Here is a 23,192-nt window from a genome sequence, read left to right as displayed (position 1 = left end):
AATTAACTGCAAAGCATCTGATGTTACACAACAGATCCTCATAATGGAAAGAATGCCATGGCAAAGCTGTAGGCATGAGGTGCAGGGCTCAGATGGTGTTCAGACTTAGCCAGGCTTCGGCTGGTCCTGGAGGACTCGGGAAATAGCTGGTTGCACACAGGGTGGTTTGTTCTATCGAATCACCCTCTTTCTGGGAATAAACCCAGAGCGAGGCCCGAGCCACGCAGCCACACTGTCGGTTCCGTTTACTTACAGTCCTTTGTGCATTTCCAAAGCAACTAGGATGGCATGAGGAGGAAAGCAATAGTATTCCCAGAAGGATTTATACATGGAAATCCTTCCTAGGGACAAAGCAGCAGAGCACCTCCAGTACATCTCTTCCAGTTCAGTACCCAGCCCTCAAATTCCCTTTTCTCAGGATTTCTGCCAGACGACACAGTGATTCAGAAACTATGTTCTGTATTTTCTTGCATCCTGAAGGATACATTTACTTTAGGTGAACATTTACTCACGCTGCTTCTGGCTAACGTAGTAGTGAAAGCTGTGGCAGAAAGCCCTTCCCGTCCTGCTGATCCCAAAATGCATTTTAATAAAGGTAAGCTGGAGATATTCCTGGGATCCTTTGTACACAGTGAGTCTGGGGGTGGCAGAAGCAATCGGTAGCTCTCCAGGGTCGCTCGGTTAAGCTGTAAGTCTAGCACCAAACTTTGTTGCAGGTCTAGGCTGCAGGCACCACATCTGGAGCAAGAGAAGAAACGAGGCTGGTGTGTGGGCTGCAGGTAAGTATCAGAGCAGAAAAGCAAGAGGAGAGAAAGGCAAGGGTTGAGATGGTAACTGCCAGAAGACAGCTGGGATCAACTCAAGTAAGGAAACTGCTAAAAGGGAATTGCAGCACCAAAGCGTCATTTTTCACTTTGTAAATTCAGCTCAAGTGTGTCTATAGTGTCATTTGTCTTCAAGATTTGGATTCCTGTGCCGCACCACACAGCGCTAACATCTCTAGCAGAGGGATCTGTCGCTGAACTGCAGGTGTCTCGAGGGTGTAAAACAACAACAGCTTGGTGGCACACAACAGCACTTCACAAAAGCGAGTTTCAGTAAAATAGCAGAGCAGTTGGGAAGGGCTGTAGGAAGGGTGTGCAAACAGTGCAGCATAACAGGCCAAGCAAGCTGCATCTTGGTTATGTCCTTGCCTTTATGATACATTAATCTGAAGAAAAATGGCCATTAAGTGTTATCAGTGCCGCAGCAGGGCGAGCACACAAGCTTTGCAGGTCTTTGTAGCCATCACTTGGTGAAGGGATGCTGCCAAATGAGAAACGTAATGATGCTTACAGCAGGCACTGCCGAGGAACACTGGAAACGGTGAGTATTTTCATGACAGGAAAGACCCACACCCCCTTTCATATTAAGAAAATCTTGAGAGTAGCCCACACATGGTTTGGAGGCAGCTGCTCTGGGGCTATTGCAAGCCAAAATGTTGTGTCAGTACACACCTACTTAACGATACCCGTTGGATTAATGAAGAGAAGGTTACATGCTGGTTCCTATGCCTTTGGAAAAGTGGAATAAACAACAATCTTTATTCCCTTGGGAGACAAAAAAAGTGCAAATTCTTCCAGCTGATTAGTAATATGACCATGCTTTCCATGGTGTATTTTCACAGCTGTCTTATCAGTTTCCTAACATGAAGCAGGGTGGAGCAAACACTTTAGGAACGTCATGAAAAAAAGGATTTGGAACTTTGCTGTGGTTCATGATAATGATGCCCTCTTGGGATAATGCATCAGAATTGGAAGATCCTACTGGAAATAGGAATAATGCTTCTGAAATATTCTCACTTAAAGTTCAGCAGCTATTGTGTCTGGGTTCTGAATGCAGACGCCCTCCTCACTCTTTGTGGTAGTTTGACCCGAAGCAGTTTTTGGGCAGGAGGTGTTTCCATATCCTCTGCTGAGAAAATCACTTCTGCAAAACGTGGCAGTTCCTGTCACTGTGTCTTGTTTTGGTGGAAGCTGAGGGATCTGGAAACTTTGTGGGCCTGGATGCTTGCTAGATCTTAGTTGAGATCATCAGCTCCATCTGAACTACAGGTCAGGTCTGTCTCTACTGCAGACGGTGGGAGAACCCAGAGGGTTCACTATTGTAAGCTAAATACCAGGTATGCAGGGAAGGAAGCATTTCAGTGCTGTTCCATCTCCAAAAAGTTCCTGTTCCCTCATGCAGTGCTTTGGATTTTGGTGTAGGCAAGCAATAAAAAAATCTGTACTGATTTATAGGGTGAGTTGTACAGGAGATACTCTGCTGGGAAGGAACCTGGCGTGTTCTCTGAGAGCTGCTGAGTTAATGCAATATATGAAATGGTGTTAGCAGTTTCACTAAATATCATTTATCCCATCGCTGCTAAGAGTTACAGGGTATTTGACAGAAACAAGTGAACTAAAACTTACACCACAGCTCCTCTCTTCCCTTCTGGAAGATGGTCTTTTGCTGTTGTCTCATTCCCTTTGGCTCCTCAGCTCTGTACTGGAACTGTTAAATCCTCCCTCGCTTCAAACCCGTGTCTTGAAATCTGTTTTCCCAGGAATGATACGGGTACATGTTGACATCAGTTCTGAGAATATTTTCTTGTAGGTGGAACTATTATTCCTCCTTGGTCCGTAACTGTGCACAGTCAGGGGTTTGCTGTGCTAATAAGTTGCTGAAGAAAAAATGGGAATTGTTCTGACTATGTATTCCCCTCTAATAGATGTGGTTTAAAGAGACCAAAGGGCAGCAGAAGATAAGCAATTAAAGAAAGCAGTTCTGGAAGTAATGGGAGAGCCAGGAGGCTACAGATTCAGATGAAAATATTGCTGGAAGCTTTCCCTCCTGTGAGGGTTTGGTTTTTATTTTCAAGCGCTTGTTGCACTGGTTTGTGTGATGCCACTCTCCTAGGAAAGGACTGCAGTGACAGATGATACAGGTGACATACACTCCCTTGCTCCGATCCAAACTTAATTCCAGAGCTTGGCATCTGGTTTACCAGCTCTGCTAACAAATAGACATAAAACCCAGCACAGAGCGACCTCCAGTTTCTCCTGGCACTTCCAAGGTAGGATTCCTTCTATTGCAGTTTATTTTTTATGCAAGTAATTTTCTTGACTCACAACTGAAGATTACCCTGTTGCTTCATTTATTTGGTCATTAATTTGGCACCGTGGGCAGATGTTGACGTAAAGCTCTTACCCGTGCTGGGTTAGATGGAGGCAAGTGATCTGCACCCAAAGGTTTAACAAGGCGTCCATCCCAAGGGAGTGTTGATACTCCTAATTAATTTAATTAAAGGAAACACTTTATACTGGACTCAAAAGATTGTTTAGTTGATTGAGACCTAAATATTAGTTTTCTTAAAGGGAAATAAGCAGATAACCCCCACCTTTTTTTTTTTAATTGTATGCTGCTTTGTGCAAAACTAACATCAGTTTTTAGTTTGATGAGAAAACCCAGCTTCTATCCCAGTTATATTTCATTCAGAGCAGACAGTTCAGCAGGGCTGATGGGATTGCCAGTTGCAATGTGCACTTCAAGAATCTTAGAATCATGGGATGGTTTGGGCTGGAAGGGACCCTAAAGCCCATCCAGTTCCCGTGCCACGGGCAGGGACACCTCCCACTGGATCAGGGGCTCCAAGCCCCATCCAGCCTGGCCTCGAACCCCTCCAGGGATGGGGCAGCCACCCCTGCTCTGGGCAGCCAGGGCCTCCCCACCCTCACAGGGAAGAACTTCTTCTTAATGTCTTCTCTAGATCTTTTCCCTCCCAATCTAAAGCCATTCCCCATTGTCCTATCCCCGCACATCCTCGTAAAAAGCCCCTCCCCAGCCTTCCTATTGTAATCCCCGCTGCGATGGGGGCGATCACGGATGTGAGGGGCGACCATGGATGGACGAGGGGCTCATGGATGCTTTGGGGCCTATCGCAGATGCCACGAGGCCAATCAGGGATGTGAGGGACAGTCACGGATGCTTTGGGGCCTATCACGGACGTGGTTATCCTTACAATGGGTCCCACCACGGGTTTGCTGAGGGCGATCCCGGGTCCCTGGGGGAGGATCCCGCCCCGCCCGCGCCAGGCCCGCCCGCTGGGCGGGGGAGGAGCCCCCCCCCCCCCATCCCCCTTCCGCGCAGGTTGAGCTGGGGCGGCGAGGGGCGCCTCATTTGCATAGACACGCCCCCCTGCTCCTATCGAACCAATCAGCGCCTGGGAGAGGGCGCGTGATTTGCATGGTCACACCCCCTTCTCCTGAAGAGCCAATCAGCTCCGCCCGCTGCTTCCCGCCCGCCTCCCGCGAGGGGCGCCTGATTTGCGTAGCCACGCCCCCTCCTCATGAAGAGCCAATCAGCGCTCCCGGGCGAGCGGTACGCGTTTTGCATAGCCCCGCCCCCTTCGTGGAGAACCAACCAACCATCGCGCGGTCTCGATTTGCATAGCCCCGCCCACCTCCGTTTAATAGCCAATCAGCTCCCCCGCCCGCTCCCGCTGGGGGGCGATCGCGCCGCCCCGCCCGCCCGCTCCCGCGCTCTGTCTCCCCCCCACCCCCGGCGGCGCGCGGCGGGCAGGGGCGGCGGAGCCGGGAGGGGCGAGGAGCCCCCGCCCCGCCCCTCCGGTCGGGCGCGCGCTCAGCCCGGCGGCGGCGGGGATGCGGTGAGAGGGAGGCGCCCCGCGCTCGTCGGTGAGGGGGGGCCGGGGCCGGGGGAGAGGGGTGGCTGCGAGGGGGGAGGGGTGTCGGGGGGATGAGCGATGGTGGGGGGGCTGAGCGATGAGAGGGTCATGGGTTTCGGGGGTATTGGGGGGGGTGGGGGGGGGCCTGTCTGTGAGCTAACGCGGGGGGGGGGCTCTGGGGAGAAGATGGGGTGTGGGGTGGTGTTTGTGAGGGGGTCTGGTGTGGGGAGGTGCGTGTGGGGTTGGGGGTGAGGGATGCAGTGTGTGGGGGGTGAGGGGGCCCTGGGGGGGTTGTGTGTGTGTGAGGGGCGCTGGGGGGGCTCTGTAGGGTGTGGGGGTGTCTGTGTGTGTATGTGGGCTTGGGGGGTGTGAGGGGTCTGCGGGTGAAGGATTTGGGGGGGGTTGAGGGGGGTGTGGGGAGGTGCGTGTGGGGTGGGGGGCGACGGATGTAGTGTATGTGGGGGGGTGGATGCGTGTGGGGGGCTCTGTAGGGTCTGTGTGGGGTGTGAGGGGGTCTGGGGGGATGTGAGGGTGTCTGTGTATGTGTGGGGTTTGAGGGGAGGTTGGGGGGCTGTGGGTGAGGGATTTGCGTTGGGGTGAAGGGGTCTGGGGGTTTGTGTGGGGAGTGTGGGTGAGGGGTTTGTGTGAGGGGGGTCGTGTATGGGGAGTGAGGGGTCTGGGGGAGGTGGATGTGTGTGAGGAGGCTGGGGGGGCTCCGTAGGGTGTGAGGGGGTCTGTGGGGTGCGAAGTGTGGGGTGAGGGTTGAGGCATGTAGCGTGTGGGGGCGTCTGTGTGTGTATGTGTGGGTTTGGGGGGTTGTGAGGGGTTTGTGGACATGGGGGGACGTGTGTGTGTGTGGGGAGGGGTCGGTGTGTGGAGGCTGAGGGGTCTGGGGAGGAGGATGTGTGTGTGGGGAATGCGTGTGTGAGGGGTCTGTGTGCTGATGGGGTGTGGGGGTGTGAGGGCCCTATTTGGGTATGGGGTGCGTGTTGCGAGGGGTCTGCGTGTGGTGGGGGCGTCTGTGGGGTCTCGGGGGGGGGGGCGAGGGGTGTGTGAATGGTGGGGGAGGAAGGCGTGTTTGTGTGGTGTGGAGGGGATGTGTGGGGTGCCAGGGGTCTGTATGTGTGTGGGGGGTGCCTGAGTGGTCTGTGCGTATAGGTGGTGGGGTGTGAGGGGCCGGGGGGTGGGAGCGGTGTCTGTGTGTGTGTGGTGGTGTTGGGGTGCGGGATGTGTCGGGGGGGGTCGGGGCGTGTGTGGGGTGGGGGGGAGGTGTTTGTGTGTCCCCCTGCGGCGACAGGTCTGGGGGGAGTGTGGGGGGCGTGTGTGGCGGACGGCGATGGGGCGGCGCCCGGCGAGGTGTCTGCGGCGTCTGCCCGTGGATCGCGGCGGGGGGAGCTGGTTCAGGTGGAGCCGCAGCCCCCGGGGGAGCCGCCTGGGCTCGGCGGGGCTGCGCTTCCTTCCTCACGCTTGGGGTGGCAGCGGGGCCTCGCCGTGCCCAGGCGGCTGAGAGGTGGGGCTGCAGCAGGTACCGCTCCGAAAATCCATCCTTTCAGTTAGAAATATCTGGTTTTAAGGGGGTGGTGTGCAGCCTTAATGGTGAGTGATGAATATTTTGTGCACAGATGAGGAACTGGGGTCCATCCCTGAGAGGGTGGCAGTGGGAAGGTGTTTTCTTGCAGAATGGGCTCGTGTTTTCAGGGCTGTGTTCAGGTAGCGGGTACCTGAGCCCATCTAGTGTCCAGGAAGCTGGGGGTTGATCTGCCCACCCTCCTCTGCCTCCTGTGGGGCTGGGACCTAGGGGTTAACCCACCCGCTCTCCTCAGCTTCTAGTGGTGTGAGCAGAAGGTGGACCCGCTCAGCCCCCTCCTCTGCCTCCCCTGGTGTTGGGAGCCGGGGCTTAACCCACCCACCCTCCTCCTCTACCTCCCTTGGGGCTTAACCCACCCACCCTCCTCTGCCTCTGGTGAGGCGAGTGGGGGAGCATAGAGGCTGATGACACACAGGGTGCCTTGCTGTTACAGGCGTGGGCTGGTTGTTGGGGGCTAAAATGTGAAAAAGAAATGAGAGATGATGAGGCAGGCAGCTTCTCAGGTGGATGTTTTGCAAGGAAAGACAGATTCTCATCCTCATCTGTGTTGGGAAGTTCAGAAGCGTGTGTTAGACGGTGAGCTGGTGTAGAGAATGATGCATAGAGGTGGATTTTGGGCTTTTGTGCAGGTGAAAACAGCACAAGGAAAACAAAATATCTGGAGAAATTAAATTGTGAAGGTTAATTAGTGCTGCCAGGGAGTGTAGCATAGCTACAGTACACTAGATGAAGGGAAGTGAATGTTGAAATTGAGGGAAGAACAAGAAAGAATACATTGAATGTGCAGTAGAGAACAACAGCATGACCATGGAGTCCTGCTCGCAGCATTGCTCAGGTTGGAACCAGGAGCGATTTCTTCAAAATGCTGGAGGTTGTGTGTGATCTGTTTTTCTTATGTAATCCTCAAAACTTAGATACCAAACCTTGCAGCTGAAAACATCTATTCCTAATCCATGAATTAAAAAGAAAAATAAAAAGGTGTCAGTGAAATCGATGCCTTTTGGTGAAAACATACTGAAGATAATTTGCTGGCTACAGTCACACTGGGCTTTCTTGCTGTGTGGTGACGGACCCCCTTAGATCATGGATACTTTGTGTAGATGTGTGTTTTTCTGGAATATGTAGGGTGAATGTGCAGTCCGGTTATGAAGGCACAATCTATTGCAGCTTGTTATAGTCAAAATTCCATTTGTGGTCTTTGTGAATGAACTACCAGGAAAATAAGCGTTCATGCTTCCATGGCTGGTTTTGAAGCGACTGAGGTCTGTGGCCATTCTGGCTCTGGAGCTTCTGGGACAGTAAACAAGCTCCCTAGAGTTGGGCTTCTTTTTTGGTGTAACTCTTGTGAAGTGCATCGTAAATGCGAAAGGCTGTTCCCGCTCCAACCTTGCCACCAGTTGCGTTTGAGTGGAGAGGTAGGACCATATCCTGCCTGCATCTAGTCTGTGGTCATGGAATGTTGAAGCACACTTGCATGCGTATTTAGACTTGTAATTGCAACGTGGCTTACTGGTTGTATATCTAGTGAAGCTGGATAACTGATATAATTTTATAAAATCGAGTCCTTATCAATATTGATTGCGTAGTAGTGATTCCTGTCTTTTTCTTATCTTTGTCTTTTCCATTGGTTTTCCCATGATCCTGTGAGCTCGTGGCTTTTTAAAATTTAAATACATATTCTGAGCAGAAATATGTCTTCTGACCTGAAATGTTAAAAAGTAAGTGTTATGTATGCTAGATTTTTTTCACTTGAACCTTCAGAATGCAAGTGGCATCTGTGTTTATATTGAGAAATCCATGAGCATGCCTGTTGTCTGCAGTAAATTTTTCAAAGATTCATCCTTTTATGCAACATTACAAACCAGCATGCCTAATTTTCTGCTTGTAAAGTCTTATACATTGATATAAGTTCTCATTTCTTAATAATGATGTCCACAAATGCAAAGTGTATAAGGCCCAAATGTGCATCATGTACAGGATTATGCACTCTGTATTCGAAGTTCTGCAGGCATTGTTTTTTTTATATATATATCTCTCCAGAAGAACACTTTATCTGCGAGGCCACCTTTGGTTTGGCTTGGACACATTTGAATTCCATTAGTCTAGAATCTTATATTTTCTTTAATGCTTGTTAAAATTGGTAATAGTCTATTTTGCTTTTTTTATTAAATAGCAAAAGGGAAAATATAAGAAGGTAACCAGAAAATTCTAAACCAATGCCTTGGTACATTAGAAGAGAAACAGTAACCTGCAACCCTCTCAATTTTGTGGGGTTTTTTTTAAAATAAAATTTTTTTTATCTAAATTTACGTTTTATAGAGGCAGTTAAAGTTGTGATCAGCTGAGTGGCTCTGAACACCTGTAATTCCTTATTGTGAAATATTTAAAAAAAATTGTGCTTTAAAAAAATTTTTGGGAATTTCCAAATTTTGGTCTTTTCTGGTGTATAAAGCCTTGAATATAGATGTTGGTTCTTTTTCTTCAACCTTATGAGTCTGAATTTACTTTAAAATAGGATGATGTGATGAGATGACTTCTCTTTCACATCCAGATGAGCCACTGGCGCTAAGGGTAGTTTACTGATGAGACTAAGATGTTTGAGAGAACTGGTGCAGCCTGACTAATGTAATTGATTACTGATCAGGCTAGTGGCAAGTATTATAATTTCAGGTTGTCTTGTACTTTACTTCCAACGTAACGAATATACGCCAACCTCTGTGAACAGTTTTTGGCATCTGCAAAATATGCAAAAGCTACGTGGTCATACAGGAGCTAGTGACGTTACCAGAAAGGTCTGTGGGAGGTTACCGTGATCTCCATTGAGAGCAGCGCTGAGCTCACTGGTTGTTTCTGGCCCTTGGAAGTCTACATCTTGGAATAACATGTTCATTTGAACCTCAGGGTTAAGAGTATGCCTGTTGCATTTGCTGGAGATCAATCAGTGTTTAAAGCTCACTGCATCTGCAAATATTTGCAGCAGGGGGACTGAACAAGATCCTTCATCTCTGGTTTATTTGCCAGCTGGATTTTATGAGCTTTAAAGAACAAATTCTAGTTATATTACTTAGAATTATTCCAGTCCCATTATTTTATGGAGCTAAAATGCAGTTGTTTGTTTTATGTTTATTTGAGATGTAATTACTTTAAATACAAACCCTACATTAATTAGAGAAGATGGTGGCTTGTTTTGTGGACTTAGATTAAGAAGAGAGAAACTGGGAATTTAGAGCCTAGTGTTGAAGTTGTCCCTTCTGAAGCTCCCTATTTTATGGAGCTGGTTGAGGTTCTGCTGAAGCAGCTTGTGGTGGAAGGATCTGGTTTTATGCCAATGGTGATGGAGACACAGGAGAGGAATTTAGCTTACTGTCCTAATGTGGAATTAGCTGTGGGATTCTGATGGGGGAGCAGAAGTTATTTTGCTGGATTTTGATGAAAAATTCTGTATGGTTTGAGTGCTGTGGGGATAGGACTATGGTGTTTCAGAACATAAGGAAGAGAAACCTTTGGATAATCTGTAGAGCTCCCTGAATAGTCTGGTTTTCTTCCTGGGCAACATTTACCACCTCTTTTTCCAAAATGTGCCAAATAAGTGAATTTATACTGTGGAGTGAGAAACTCCATCTTGAAAAATACTGCTTAAGAGAACATGAATCAATAATGATGTCACATTAGAAGTATAGTATTCTTATTTGACTCAGGTTTGGTTCTGTGCCATGTTGCGTGATTGCTGGGTTTCAAATCGTTATTTATTCATGGTGTTTATGAAACACGTGTACTCATTGGCTTTGTACTTGTTCTGCAAAAAGTAGAGGTCTGTTTTGTTTCCTCAGCCATTTAAATTATTTTTTTGGTAAAGCTTTTTCTTGCTGAGTGGAGGGTTTATTTGCAAAAAAATGTTGCTTTTTTGAATTTAAAACTTGAGTGGCTTTTTTTCCTATTTCTTTTCCTTCCCACCAGTCCCGTTGTTTTGTGAAACTAGAGTTATGTAGCTTTACCAAAGAAGTAACCTTTGGTTAAGAGCCAGTTTGGCAAAGGCGCATGTAGTTACTTGAGGAATATGAAGAATCCCGGTGAGTTGATGTTACTGTTCCTGTGCAGGCGAGTCCCCGCATGCCGCTGCCTTCTGGAGCTGGGGCCCTTGTGCTGAGGGGAATGATGCTGGATGAGCTAATGGGAAGGGAAGTAATCTGTTAGAGTGGTGTTCTCCTTTGGACTGGCATAACTAACACAGAGGGGGATGAATCATGCCTATTGACATTTCAGCCGTTACCAGTAGTTGTTATTTATTTGTCCCTTATGAAAAGAACATATTGGTGACTGCGAGAGCATCTTCCAGAGCAGGCTGATAGTTCTGTGGAGCGAGGGCTGGAGTTGCTGTTAGTCTTTCTGTTTGGCTGGGGAGTGATGTGTTGTTGGAGATTGTTCATGCTCATGATTTCAAGGTCTTGGAGCTCCTTGTTGCTCATTAGTTTGGTTGTACTTAATGAGGAAGAATAAAGTACTGTATATCCAAAGTGAAGATCCTGGTATGGATGAATTATCCTTTATTGCACCATAGCGGTTCCATTCATATTGCCCCATTCCACATAAGTTATTGAAAAGTCATCTGATGAGTGTTTGTGACCTTATTATGCTGATCAAAGCAGGGAAAGCTCAAAGCCACGTTTGTTCTGTGCCGAATCGTAAGTCTATGCAAATGCATTGGATGAAGGCAAGCTTTCTTCCTTCTCTTTCCTCTAGGTTTTATATCGGGAAGTTTGTGATCATTTCTTTTAGGGTAGGTTGCATATAAGACAGCAGAGATATGCCCATTGTGATGAGTTATTTGCCTTTACATACCATTTTCCACATCTTCTGTTTTCGTCATTGAAAGAGGCAATTTGGGTTTTGGAGATCATTGACACTTGCAGCTTTCCATCATGTAACAGTTAAAATGTGAAGCTTGTGTAAATAAATAACTAATGAAATTTAGCTGAGTAGTTGATCATGCAGTCCAACCATCAGACCAACACCACTGTGTCTAAAACCATGTCCCGAAGTGCCACATCTACGCACTTTCTGAACCCCGCCAGGGATGGAGACTCCACCACTTCCCTGGGCAGCCTCTGCCAGTGCTTCACCACTCTTTTACTAACGAAATTTTTCCTAATATCCAATCAAAACACCCCCTGCAACCTGAAACAGTTTCCTCTTTTCCTGTCACTTCCTATGCTTATGCAAAGAGACCAGCACCCACCTTGCTACAACCTCCTTTTAGGTAATTGTAGAAAGCAACAAGGTCTCTCCTCACCCTCCTCCAGGCTAAACAATCCCAGTTCTTCTGCTGTTCCTCATAAGACTTGTTCTCCAGACCCTTTACCAGCTTCGCTACTGTCCTCTGAACACGCTCTAGCAATGTCCTTTCAGGCCTAAGCCTCCTGTGCTTGCTCTTTCCCTTGACTCCTTCAATACTGTGTAGCTCTTCAGTTGACAGCCGACTGAATATGAGGCAGCAGTGTGCCCAGGTGGCCAAGAAGGCCAATGGCATCTTGGATTGTATCAGAAACGGCGTGACCAGCAGGGCCAGGGAGGTTATCCTCCCTCTGTACTCGGCACTGGTGAGACCACTCCTCGAATACTGTGTTCAGTTCTGGGCCCCTCACCACAAGAAGGATGTTGAGGCTCTGGAGCGAGTCCAGAGAAGAGCAACAAAGCTGGTGAAAGGGCTGGAGAACAGGCCTTATGAGGAGCGGCTGAGAGACCTGGGGGTGTTTAGCCTGGAGAAGAGGAGGCTGAGGGGTGACCTCATTGCTCTCTACAACTACCTGAAAGGACGTTGTAGAGAGGTGGGTGCTGGCCTCTTCTCCCAAGTGACAGGGGACAGGACAAGAGGGAATGGCCTCAAGCTCCGCCAGGGGAGGTTTAGGCTAGACGTTAGGAAAAAATTCTTTACAGAAAGGGTCATTGGGCACTGGAACAGGCTGCCCAGGGAGGTGGTTGATTCACCTTCCCTGGAGGTGTTTAAGGCACGGGTGGACGAGGTGCTGAGGGACATGGTTTAGTGTTTGATAGGAACGGTTGGACTCGATGATCCGGTGGGTCTCTTCCAACCTGGTTTTTCTGTGATTCATGTCCAGGCTCTCTTAATGGTCAGTGTGTGTCTGTCAAGATCAGGTCAGTCGCTGAGGGGGTAGTTGTGATAGGCGTGGGCAGGCTCGCTCTTTCTTGTTAGTGCTGCAGGAGAAGGTCTTTGGCAAAGGGGAGATGAGTGGACACACACTTTGATTTTAAGGATATTTGCAAGATGATAAGGGGTTCAGGCAGTTATTCTGTGCGCAGAGCTGTGTTGCTTAATCTGTACTGTCTCTAGTTGCTTAAGTTGGGATCTAATGCTTATTGACTTTTCTAGCAGCTTTTGCATTTCTAAATTGTTTAATAGCTAGTTTATATTTTATGAAGAGAGAAATCTCTCATTTGCTAATTGGGATTTTTTTTCTTTTATTCAAATAATTCTTTCCTATTGAATTTTTAATGTGATTGGGGACCCCAACTCAATTTTCTGCTATTTCACACAGTTGTTAGCATGAGGTACTCAACTTCACAGTTAGAACATTAGTGTTTGCTTGAAGTCTTTTAAAGCAGCTTTCTATTGGCTCCAATCTCTGGTTCGTACTTGGGTGTGCGTCAAGGCATCCCTGTTTTTTTTTGTCTTCAGGAGTGGGGATTTAGCATAACAGGTACCATTAAAGAAAGGAATACTGTTCTTTGAAGGCTTAAGCTATAGTGGAGCACATATGTCCATCCACTTTCTCTTCAGAGTGGTAATATTATCTATGTCTTGATTTAAAAAATGAAATACAGGCGATGTGCTGCTGACAGCAGGCAGTGCTGCTACACCTCCTCAGCAGAGGTGGGGTATACCATCTGGCACTATGTGGGTAGTAGTTATCCCAAAAAGTAATAACAGTGGGAGTTCTTGCCAGTTACAAGTTGTGATCGCAAGCCAAATGGTGTCGTTCTAAATCAGTGTAGATTTCCAAAGAGAAAGAGATGCAAGTGTTTATTTTTGTGAACTTGAGAAGTATTTTCAGTTGCAGGGGTCTAAGCTGAGGTTTTAGCTGCTGGCGTCTGAAAGAAAGTGTGAGGGGAGTAAGTCAGGGGAACACAGGCTGCAATGCCTGCTAGACCATCTTCTAGGCCCTAAAAAAAGTTGGATTTTTCTGTATTATGTAAGCCTCCACTTGCTTAGTATGTGCATGGCTGGAAGAGAGGGGATATTTCATGAGTGAATAATGGAGTGGTCTATTGATTTGATTTTGAGTTTGCCAGATGGGAGCTGAAAGATCTGTTCTTCATTTGTCACCGCTAACTAGTCTTGAACAAATTGCTGGTACCTTCCGTAAGAGGATGAGAAAAGCTTCATAACTAGGTGAAAAATTCCCTGTGTTCCTTTTAGGAGCACTTTTGATATGGTGGTCTATGATATTTTTGTCTGAAAAGTGAGACATAGCACAGCCAGAACTGCTGTAAAGTGGATGCAAAACTGGTTAGCAGGTTGCTTAGTAACCTGGATGATAGAATCGAGAGTGTACTAGTAAAACCTGTGGATGCTGTCAGCTTTCAAGGGGTTGCAGGGATAGGAAGAAAGCATTAATTAATTTCTGAACAAAAAGAGTAGTCACTAGTATAAAAACAGGACAGGAGCAACAGAGGAGTTTGAAACTTGCAGAGCTCTGTACAGTGTCCAGAATGAAACTTAAAAAACCTGTATCCTTTGCATACACACAGAGCAAGGGAAGCTCAGGGAATTGTGAATTTGTGACTTTTTTTCAGATCTGGATTCTTATTGCAGGCTTGCTCAGACCTTGAAAGCACTGCATATCAGTGTGGACAAGATGCATGCTCAGACACATATAGGTTTTCAAAGAGGGCTTTTGTTCTTTCTCGAGTTACTTGGGTGGATGGTTAAGCTGCTCTTACGTCAGCATATGTTGTCTCTCTGCTCGGGGCTTTACTGATATCTTTCTCCTCCAGCATAGCTGTAACTGCAGGAGTCCCCATAAAGCAGATAAGCTTTGTGTTGGGCTCTGCTTACATCTTTGTGAATTTGTTTACCGCTCTGTCTCTGGTAAATGTCTATATGACTACCAAACAGATCTAGTCAATAGCGACTTTGTCTCAGTGTGCTGAATGCATTCATAGTCTTTGCACTGAGTTAGTTTTCCATGTTGTATTGCTGTAGTTGTGATCTTTGAAAATGGAGATCAGCATGGAAGTTGGTGGATGCATACACAAGTTTTTCAAGTGAGTCAATGGATGTTACTTGGTAAGCACGTGCATATTTTGTTTAGTCTGCTTACCAAGCACCTCATTGAAATAGTTGCCTCAATTCAGTATTTTCTGTGAGAAATTTCAGTGTTCTGTGATCTGATTTTTAGGTACCTGATGTAACCATACAGAGTACTCTTTTGTGTCCTGGTTACAATTAGCATTTTGCATTAAAGATAGCTATTATGATTAACCTCAATCTCTGACATTGCATTTGTCTTTATAGGGAGACAGTTTTGCACTCAGAAAAGCAGATGAGGCACTGCTACAGGCTGCAGTGGCTGCTTTGCATCTGCTACACTTTCTGGTATAGTCAAGGTTTGTCACTCTGCTGTAAACACTGCAAATCATAGGTGCAAATTAACCTTCTTCATAAATGGAGGCAAATGAGAAATCTCCCTCAAGTGTGGATAAAACTGTCTTTAAAGAAACATTGGATCATATGACATAAGATTATTTAGCTACTCATCATTACCAGGAAAATGAATAACTGTAAAAAATCTTCTTGGTGATGAGCTGTCTCCATGAGCATGGCCTGTGTTGGTTTTGTTATCACGTTGTGTTAGTTATTGCCCATTCAGCTGTGGTTCCAGCATGTGTGGGGGATTGACCCTTCTCAAACATCACGTGCTGCCATCTGTGTTCTTGCTTCTGATGCATGCGAGTGCTCACGGAGATCTCCAGTTTGGGAATTTTGGCAGTGTAAATCTATACTTGTCAGGTGTCTAAGCTATAAATCCCCAGGCTGGTGTCTGGTGGCAGTTTGCTTATAGTCTAGAAGCTCATGCTGAACTTTTGCATGAAGCTCGTACTGGCTGATTACACGCAAGAAGTCGTCTTTCTGCATTGTATTAAGAGCTTATCCATATGCTACAGGCTGTGAGCACAGGAAGTCTGCTGGCAGGAGTCCCATTATTCCATATTCTGATTTCAGGCTCTTTGTGGATTGTCAGGAAAAAAAAGGCATAAGGCGTGACAAGTTGTTGGCTGGCTGATTTCTAGATAAGTTTTGCAAGAAAACTTGAGTAAATATTAATGTTATATGTAAGAAGTGATGCTGCATGGCTGTTTCTGGTGTGAACAGCAGGATGTGATTAAAAATGAGATGGAACCGTGCGTGGGGGTCGGTTTGGAGGGCAAACTCTGCTTTGAGCTTCTGTCGCCACAGCTCAGGAGTAGAAATAATGGCTGTTAGCTGAAGCGGGTTGGAATGGCATGAGAACCTGTGCATGCATTTCCTTCTGACAAGGGGTGGGCTTTGTCATTTATTGACATTAAAAAGAATATCTGATTTTTGCAATTGGTTTGGATCGAATAACAAACGCCCAAAATAAACTGTTAGAAACTACCTAGATTAAGAAGAAGAAAATGGAAGCAAGTGCTCAGTTGTCCATCTTATGCCTGTGTCACGATGTTCAGCAAACCGGAACTATTTGAAAAGTTTTGCCCAGGTTTGGGAAATCCCACAAACAGAAACAACCCTGGCAGTCAGGAAAGAAAGACTTTGGTGCAGCCATAGTTTCCAGGAGACTCAGGGTTTGTTTCTTACAGAGAACTGAATGGTCACTACCAGAATAATTGTTTCTTTGGGGAGAGATCTCGGGGGGGGGGTGGGAACTGAGTATCCTTATTAAAGCCACATTATTCTATGTAATGCTCCTACAAAGTTCTCTTAAAACAGACAATATGTATTCCCTCGTGTTTGTGCTGGTGTCAGAGTTGTTGCATCTGGAATGCTCCTGCTGATGGGAGTTGGTCTGGTGATATTCTTCATAAAGCACAAGTAGGAAATGATTATTGAAAGTATAAATGCTTAGTAAAGTTTATGATCTTCTTCCAAATAAGAAACCACTTAAAATATTAATAGCTTTGTTTACATGTTTGACGTGCCTCGCTTGATTGAAAGATTCAATATTTACAGTTGGTTGCTTTTTAGATAAAGAAGCCTCTAGGTTTCATATTGTGTTATTTGTGTACCTCTGAATTGGGTGTTTTCCTTTAGGAAATAGCTTTTATCTGTCTGCAGCTGGCTGGCAGGGTTTTACTAAATAATGTCTGGAAATACCATAGGCTGAAATGTGAAATACTCTGGAAATAGGTAAGAAACCCAGAGAGAGAACTTGGTGTTTTTTTCAAATGTTCTGTTTGTTTTTCTGCTAGGGCTGTGTTTACCTCTGCAATAGATATCAGATGGGGAACTTTTGCATATTGCTCTTTATAGGAACATCAGTTTGGTTTTCCTTCTTTTATGTGTGTTCTTCCTCTTCCTCCCCCTTCTCACCCTGCTCTTGTTTTATCTTTGCAGCATTGTTCAGTTTGAGTAGCAGGGCTGGGAATTGATCTCTCATCGCTGGAGTGTAGCAGGAGCGATATGCTGGTTTTCAGCAGTATCTGGATCACGAGTACCATTGATTTTGTTGCTGTTCACATGTGGTGAAATCTTCTGAGGTGAAACCTTTCCTATGCAACAAAGTCCTTGCCTTGCCATGCTGAGGCGATTTTTATGATGCTTCTCTTTAGTAATGGAAACAGTTTAGGTAAATGATCACACACACACAAGTATTCCTTCCCACTTCTGTTTTCCATCGTTGTGCAAAGCTTGCTGTAAGCTTTCAGATCATTAAAAAAATGTCCAAAAGCAGCCATGAAAATGTGCTACTTTGTCCTGAGACAGTTGATAAGTCTATGGGAAGTCATTCTTTCACAGAGGCACCAGTCCTTGCTGGTGTTTAGGACTGGGAGGCCGGGAGCAGTGTGTTTGCTGTTAGCCGTGTCGCATGGCAAAGAACTCTGGGCTGAGAAAATCCAGACTTATTGATCTCCATACCGTTAGCTGCAGCAGCCAGTCTGCCACAGAGGTGTCTGGTTGGTGTCCCCATTACAAGGGGATCAGTTTTCCAGGAGCTCTGACTTCTGCCCCACACCTTTCAGCAAGCAGAAAGGAAATTTTTCTCTAGGATGGCAACCTCCATCTTTTTCCAGTGTTCCTTGGTAACCCTGCCTGATGAGAAACTGTGCACGTTGTGGTGAGCCGAGGTCTTTGGGTGGTCAGCAGGCTGCCAGGACATTGGAATGATGCGGTTGGCCTTTCCCTTGCTGTGAGTTGCTGATGTAGGTGTAGATCTGTAAACATCAGGATCAAAACTATCTTGTGAACTTAGAGGATAAAGGAAGATTTGGAAATTAATTAGTGGAGAAGAACTAAATTAGTGAAGATGAAATTGAGAAGCAGAACAGCAGCAAGATGTTTCTGACTTTGTAATTGTGCTTCCTGAATAGATAATTGCATGTAAATAAGTATGCAGATGGGCTGGTGGGAAGAGTAACTGGAAAGTGGTGAACTTAGTAGTAACGTGTTTTGAAAGCTTATGTGAAAAAGGCTTCCAATCTCATAATGAAGAGGTTAGAGATAACAAAGGCTTATCTGAGGATTAAGGTGGACTTGATTGAGTGGTTTGAAAGTTAAACTGGATTTTGACACATTTGTACCAGTGCTACTAGAAATGGCAGTGACATCCTTTACAACAGGACAGAGGATTGCACTTGGGTGCCTGGTTGTCTAGAGATTGATGAGTGTGCAACTGTTTTCTTTGCTCAAGTGCAAATATATTACCATTCGTGACACCTTGGATTAAAGACTTCTACAATAATAATTTTAATAGTCAAAGAAATGTGAGGAAAACAATTTAGATATTATTACTATTATGTTAAGTTATTATGGGGCAGTGGGTGAGGGAATAGATATGTAGTTTTAATATCTGCTTGGGCTGAGTATTGTAAAGAGTTGGAAGGGGTGTATTTATGTATTTGTTTCAGATGGACAACAGCTGGTGTTACAGATGCATTTCTTTTATCTGCCAGGCTGACACACTTGAGTCTGAGCTTGAGTGCAAAATGGTGTTATTTCACTAGACAGCCTGGGAGTAAAGATTCCATAGGTCACATTTTGCTCTAAGCAGGGTCTTCTCAGTGGATTTTCAGTGGGTTTTCACATATGTAATTATTAGCTCAGCCTTTAGAAGCTGGGAAGTCTTCATAACTGTTTTTTCAAGTTGTTCTGAATTTACCGTATTGTTGATGTGTCTGGGCTAAGACCTTTAGGGCTCAGTGACTGGCTTGGTTGCAAACTCATTTTGATAAAAATTTTATATGCTTATGTAGTGTTTGTGTTTGTAACCATAAATTATATTTCACCATAGACTGGGAAAATGTAGCAAGGGAGCATTTAGAGAGGACTGAGTTGCACTTCTTAGATGGCAGTGTGGATTGTAATGCATTACTCTTCAGTATTAGACATTAATCTGTCTAATCGCTGCCTGAGTTCTCTACAGATGTGTTAGAGCAAACTAATAAACTGTACCCTGACACAAATATTTTTATACAAACAAATATAATTAAGAATTAGAAGGAAGGGGTATTGCTAATAATATTAAAATTCATTCCTTATCCTCTGGTTTTAATTACTTCAGTGGTGTAGTTATTTTAATTTTGCTTACATAAATTAAGCTAAGTGTTCAACTTCCCTGCCAAGTACGGCATGAGTGCTTAAAGCACGTGGAGTCAGTAGCAGAAACAGCCCGTGAAGGAAATTTCTTCTGAAACTGCTGACAGATTTTATTTATTAGTTGATAGAGTAGAGTCATATAATAGTGATTTTGTAGTAATAATGACATTCTAGGATTTCAAGATACGGGTTCTAATTCTCTGCTGTCAAATGACCTAGGACTAGTGCCAAGTCTGTTACTGTTTTTGTCTTTATGCATCATTCAAAACTGTGTAGGGAAGTGTACTTTGTTGTGGTAGATGGTGAGCCCAGTCTACACAGATGTGACAGGGATGGAAATAGGTCTGAAGTTGCATTTTCTGTCAGTTTGGGTGCTATGGTCAGATCTGTTGTATAAAAGAATAACTTCTTTGTCTTAGACAGAGATAATACACACCTTCTCTGTAAAAGGGTCTTTGTCTCCATCCCTGGACTGTTCCAGGCAATCTAATGTAGTGTGCTATGAACAAAACCCCTGCATCTTAGTGTGCACAAAGCTGGGCTGGTTCCAAGCCTGTCCTCTGCACGTCTGAAACTTCAAGCGTCTTGTATTACTCTTTTAAAGACAATATTCAGCATTAAAAAATGTGTATTCTAGGGTTTGGGTGGGATTCATGTACTAATGTGATGACAAACTTCAGCTGCAGATGGACGGGAATGGTTTCATACAGATAATTATGCCAGATAACAGTTCACGTTATAGGGAAAGAAAAAGTGGCAACATTTAATTGCACCTTTAAAAACAGAGAGTGGGAAGAATGTTATATTCTCTTGCAGTAACATTTCAGCAACAAGCAAGCGAGTTGGAGCTGAAAAGAAGATATTCTCCACATTAAAGAGAGAGTTGGGGTTTTTTTAACACTCACAGTGCATTCCCTTAGAGCCTTTTAAGGGCATTTTAACTGTTGCTTTTCTTACACAGATAGTGCCTGTGGAATGGTTTTGGAGGAAGGGTTGTGTAAGTGGTCAGAGTGGTACTGTGCTGTGGTATTCTAACCAGATAAAGTTTCACAGAAACTTAACCCATTTCCCATACCACTGTTTTCAAGATGTACCTCAGTCGTCTGTCTCTTATCTTCAGCATGAGGAAGGGGAGATGTGATCCAAATGGGAAGTTACTGAATCCATTATAATTTTACACCTGAAATGCTGTTCTTTATAGTATTTCACTGTCATTTCAAGGGGCTGACGTCTAGGGCACAGGAGATCAGAGCAGTGGTGTTGGACATCATTAGATGTCTTTGCACCAGTGTTGTTTTGGTGTGGCCTTGATTTCGTGCTTGTCCTGTTAATTATTGCCTTGACCTTGCTATGGGCTTCCCAAAGAAAGGCTTCGCTATGCTTTGAAAGCAATTAAACCTTGATGAAAACATTTAGCCTGTTTGATAGCTTGAACAGTCTTGGTACAGACTCCAAAGGCAACTGCTGACTGCCTGTGCTGAAGGATTAAAGCAGAGACCTGGAGAGGAGAGGCAGTTAAAAAGGGAAACAGAAATGGGAACCATAGTGAAGCAAGTGCAGGTGCTTTTGTTGAGGAAGTTTGTTTAAATCATTCTCTTAAAAAAAAAAAAAAACTCATCTAAAAATGTTAGCCACAATTGGTAAACATTTGAATTGCAGTGGGAAGAAACAAAATGCTTGCATATTGTTCCATAGAAAATCAAGTTTGATTTATTTTTCTAAGGTATCATTTCAAAATGGCATCCAGACTATCTGTTCTGATTTTTTTTAATGTCTCTTTTTCTCAGATAACAGTAGTTACACATCGAGGTAGACTGAATGCTCAGTTACAACTTAAATTTAAGTTTTTAGAAAATAACCACTTATTTTAAAAAGTAGAATTATCTTGTGTGTTTCTTAATACACATTTTGCACTGTTCCTTGCCAAGGATAGCTCTGGTAGAATGATGGTAGTTTTTATTTTTAAAAAAGGAGCTTCTTTACTGAATTTAAAACAAACTGAAACCCCTCCAACTGGTTGAGTGGCATCACGCTGAACTGCCAGAAACCAGGTGTTCGTGTGAGGTCTGTCTGTCCTGGCTGGTGTGTGGCCATGCCTGCTGGGCTGTGCTTTGGCCACAGTTTGAACTGTGGAAATGTCTGGTTTGGCCATTTCATCTTTCACCTTCAAATACGAAGTATGCTTCAGCAAGCCACTTTATTCTGATGCAAGTGAAGTGATACGCATTTTTCTTGAAAGGCTGAGCACAGGGGCAGCAGTGAAACCCCAGTGTTGGTGCCTGTAGGTATCGGTTAGTAAAGGCAGTGCCGATACCAAAAGTCACTTGGGAGCAGAGTCACCTTCTGTCAGGAGGGACCTCAGCTGGAAGCTGACAGTCATTCAGGGTTCAGGGTTGACCCAGTCAGGATATTCCTTTTTCTTCTGTTCCTTGTTGCTGCGTGAATCTCTCCTGTATGGGGCTGTGAGAGCAGTGGAGGAAACACACTGAACTATACCCGGAAACCCCAAGTTAAACAGCACTGTCATCTCAGCAGAATACAGCACCACTACTGCTCATCTTTCCTTGGCTCCCTGTGGCACAGGATGGATGGACCAAGCGGAAGAGAAGGCAGAAGGGATATAGGGTACACTGAGCAGATGGAAACAAGTGTCAAGTTTTTCAAATGCTGCTATACCCATCTTCTGAAGGGACTCAAGCACACCTGAGCCAAGGCAGTGGCTCCTGCCAGCTAATATCTTATTTGGTGGTGGGGATAAGTTAAGCACATACTTAGTAGTCGCAGTTTACGTTTTACGCCATGGTAATGTAGCAGATTAAGAGGCACATTGAAAGTCACCAGGTCTCCGACTCTGGGTTTGGGACTTGCCTGGCTCACTTGGTACTCCCACGATTTTGGTTTTCTGCCTGCTGCTGCTTGGTTCCTGGTGGCTTACATTCTTTCTGGGCCTGCAACAGTTTATGTTAGACTAGCTTGTTTTTCTAGTTAAAAAGACGCCACTTCACTGGGTTTTCAACTCTCACTTGCATGAAGGTAGGAAACCGCAATTCTTTGCACCAGAACTGTAAGTCTTCGTTTCTGCATTTTTGCTGCCTGTTGCAAGGTGAAATTGGAAACCTCTGAGTTGTTAGCGAACAAGAGCACAGATCGTATGTACAGCCTTGAATTCCTTTGAAGTGTGCTGTATGCTTTAATTTCAAGTGTGCTTGTACAATGGCTTCATTTATAATTGCTTGTGGTTCAAACATGTTTTCCTAAGTAGTAAGGCACATTTTAGATATTAGTCTTATACTTTATAAAAGATAAATGTGTATAAATATCCCCTTTCCTTCAAGTACTTACATATGGATATGTTCCCTATTGGAAGGTTTAAAGAAGTGACTTAAAGTGGAATATCCACTTCTGCCAAGTCACAGTTCTCTGCATGGAATATAATTAACCAGCGACCAGGAAAATGAAAGGCAAGTGAAACTGCACTTAAATCATCTTTTTGTTGTTGTATTTCACTCAGAATCTAAGATATGGACTGTAGCTTTGGCAGATAATTAAGAACACAAAAATGCTGTTGTTCTTAATGTAAGTATGATTTCACACATGGAAAATACTTTGTAATTTGTAAGGTGTGATTTTTTTCCTCTCTGGCATATGCATTGAATGCAGCACCCAAAACAACTGGTTAATAACTAATGACCAGTCTGCAGATGCAGCAGGGAGGGGGAACAACCAGGTTGTGTTTAATGTTAATAAATGTGTTATGGTAATTAGTGTCTGAAGGTGTTAGAAAGGTGAGGACTTTGTAGCCCTGGTCATTGTAGCAGCAAACCACCGACAGCTCCTGTTCCCAGGGGCGGTGCTAGTAGAGAAGTTTCTGAAGTCTGATAAACGTTATTAAGATGCTGAAAAATGGGATACTCTATGAATGGCTAGGAACTATTTGTTTGTAAAGCAGGAAATAAAATGGAAGCTTCTTATAATTTTCATGGCACGTGTGGTGAGCAGGAAAAGCTTAATTTAAAGCATGGACAATTTTCTGATTTTTTTCATAATTCCATTGATTCTGGATGCTTTCCCGTAGTTATTTAGAGTGAAGA

At 44.9% G+C, this 23,192-nt stretch overlaps 1 protein-coding gene across 10 annotated transcripts in view; it reads left to right on the top strand.

Moving 5' to 3' along the window:
• Positions 1 to 4,631: 4,631 nt before the first annotated feature.
• TANC2 (tetratricopeptide repeat, ankyrin repeat and coiled-coil containing 2) overlaps positions 4,632 to 23,192 on the top strand; it is a 171,813-nt gene continuing 153,252 nt past the window's right edge. For 9 of the 10 annotated variants that reach the window (XM_069876945.1, XM_069876943.1, XM_069876942.1 and 6 more), the window contains exon 1: positions 4,632 to 4,712. The gene's annotated coding sequence lies outside the window, so the exon portion shown is untranslated. The remainder of the gene's footprint in view (positions 4,713 to 23,192) is intronic. The other variant, XM_069876936.1, reaches the window with a different exon arrangement.

Source organism: Phaenicophaeus curvirostris, chromosome 26 (genome assembly GCF_032191515.1).
Source record: "Phaenicophaeus curvirostris isolate KB17595 chromosome 26, BPBGC_Pcur_1.0, whole genome shotgun sequence".
Taxonomy (NCBI): domain Eukaryota; kingdom Metazoa; phylum Chordata; class Aves; order Cuculiformes; family Cuculidae; genus Phaenicophaeus; species Phaenicophaeus curvirostris.
The sequence above is the reverse complement of the archived record's forward strand: the minus strand, read 5'-3'. Positions and strand labels throughout refer to the sequence as shown.